A 2,500-nucleotide genomic window follows, 5' to 3' on the forward strand; every position below is an offset into this window, starting at 1 on the left:
GCAAGCATTGTCCGCGCAAGCCCATCCGAGCATCAACTCGACACCCGCTCTCACTCCCCGCCCAACGGTCGGATGTGGCACTCCGACGAAACCAGTCCACCGAGCACAAAGCAATCGCAAGACATCTCGTATCTTCACGAACAAGCCCGCTTGGAGTGCACGCCCACACCGAGGTGCAAGCATTGTCCGCGCAAGCCCATTCGAGCATCAACTCGACACCCGCTCTCACTCCCTACCCGACGGACAAGCCCATCGTTATGGCCAAACCCCTCCACCAAGCACGAAGCAATTGCAAGACAAGCCCACTTGGAGTGCACGCCCACACCGAGGTGCAAGCATTGTCCAAGCAAAACCCATCCAAGAATGTCAATTTGACATCCCGCTCTCACTCCTTGCCCGACGTAGGGGCCCGGCATTCCATCGATTTTAACCAAACCCTTCCACCAAGCAAGAAGCAATCGCAAGACATCTCGTATCTTCATGAACAAACCCGCTTGGAGTGCACGCCGACACCGAGGTGCAAGCATTGTCCGCGCAAGCCCATCCGAGCATCAACTCGACACCCGCTCTCACTCCCCGCCCAACGGTCGGACGTGGCACTCCGATAAAACCCGTCCACCGAGCACAAAGCAATCGCAAGACATCTCATATCTTCACGAACAAGCCCGCTTGGAGTGCACGCCCACACCGAGGTGCAAGCATTGTCCGCGCAAGCCCATCCGAGCGTCAACTCGACACCCGCTCTCACTCCCTGCCCGACGGACAAGCCCATCGTTATGGCCAAACCCCTCCGCCAAGCACGAAACAATCGCCAAGACAAGCACACTTGGAGTGCACGCCCACACCGAGGTGCAAGCATTGTCCAAGCACGCCCATCCCGCTCTCACTCCTTGCCCGACGGTCGGATGTGGCACTCCGGCCGAACCCTTCGTCCACCAAGCACAAAGCAATCGCAAGTTATCTCGTCTCCTCACGAACAAGCCCGCTTGGAGTGCACGCCCACACCGAGGTGCAAGCATTGTCCGCGCAAGCCCATCCGAGCATCAACTCGACACCCACTCTCACTCGCCGCCGGCGGCCGGAGGTGGCACTCCGCCGGCGCCGACCCCCCAAGCATATGTGCCCATGATGGGCGCAATGTGCTTGAAGGGTCGGCGCCGCGGCATAGGGGTACCCCCGCGCCCCGCCCATGCAGGCAGGTCGCCCCCCTATATAGTACATTCTGGCTTTTTTGGGTCTGGCAGGCTTGCATATGAAAAAGCCGAAATGTCACACCATGCCATAAATCTTGATTGTGTTATTATTATGACCGGGACTTGATTGTATTATGTTTTAGACATTCAAATGAGTGTGGAAAACAAGTTTCATAATTTTTGAACCAACCAATAATATTTTATGAATTTTTATTGTTAAAAAATTAAAAATAATTTAAAAATAGTAAAACGTTTCCAAAAATACTAATTTTTGGAGGACATCCTTTGTTTACATTTTTTAGATCCCAGAAAAAATTTCATAACAATCCAAGCACTAGAACATAGGTTTGACATCACATTTGTGTGTTGAGTGGGCATTGCGGCACCCTGCGCGCGCGGCACCCTGCGCGCACGCCCCACGCAGACGCATGGCCATGCGGCGCGCGCGCCCATGGCCGTGCCGCATTCGTGCGCATGGGGGCGCGCATGCTGCATGCTCGGTGGGCATGTGGGCATGCACGGTGGGGGCACGGGTTTGTTCCAACAACCTCCATAGAGTTTTTTCCATGTATTCTAGACGTGGGTGGTCACGCCCAACGCAGACGCATGCTGCGCGCGGCTTGCGCGCACGTCCCACGTAGACGCCTGGGCATGCGGCGCGCGGACACACACCCGCAGACGCATGCCGCGCTTAGCACTCTGCGCGCACGCCCCACACACGCCCGAAGGGCATGGCGCATGGTGGGCACCCTAGGCGTTCGTGTGCAAGCCTCGGCCATGGGCATGCGGCGCGCGCCCCACACACGCCCCACTGCAGTCGCCTGGGCTTGCGGCGCACGCCCCACACACGCCCGTAGACGCATGGCGCGCGCGGCCCCCTGCGCGCACGCCCCCCGCAGACGCACGGGCATGCAGCGCGCGACTCACACAAACCCACTAACGCACGGCGCGCGCGCCCATGGCCGTGCTTTGTACTCGAAGGCCTCGGCCTTGGTCCTTGACTTGCACACGAGCACACTATCTTATTCTTGGGCATTCAAAGATGATTTGCTTCAACTTTTTTTCTAGTCCAAAGCCAACCCCTCACTAACACTTATGTTTTTCGTCCTTTTACATAAGATATGACCTCCATGGCAATTGGAAGAAATAAATGAGTTGTGTGTGGGTAGGGTCGAGATGAATCTCGGTGGATCTTGGCAACAAGGCTCATCTGCCACTTACAAGCCAAGCACGCACGCCCCTTAGACGGATCCCCACGCTCGCACAAGCATCGCGTGCGCGGCACCCTACGCGCACGCCCCACTGCA

This window comes from Cucumis melo, unplaced genomic scaffold, assembly GCF_025177605.1.
Source record: "Cucumis melo cultivar AY unplaced genomic scaffold, USDA_Cmelo_AY_1.0 utg000094l, whole genome shotgun sequence".
In the NCBI taxonomy this organism is placed as follows: Eukaryota; Viridiplantae; Streptophyta; class Magnoliopsida; order Cucurbitales; family Cucurbitaceae; genus Cucumis; species Cucumis melo.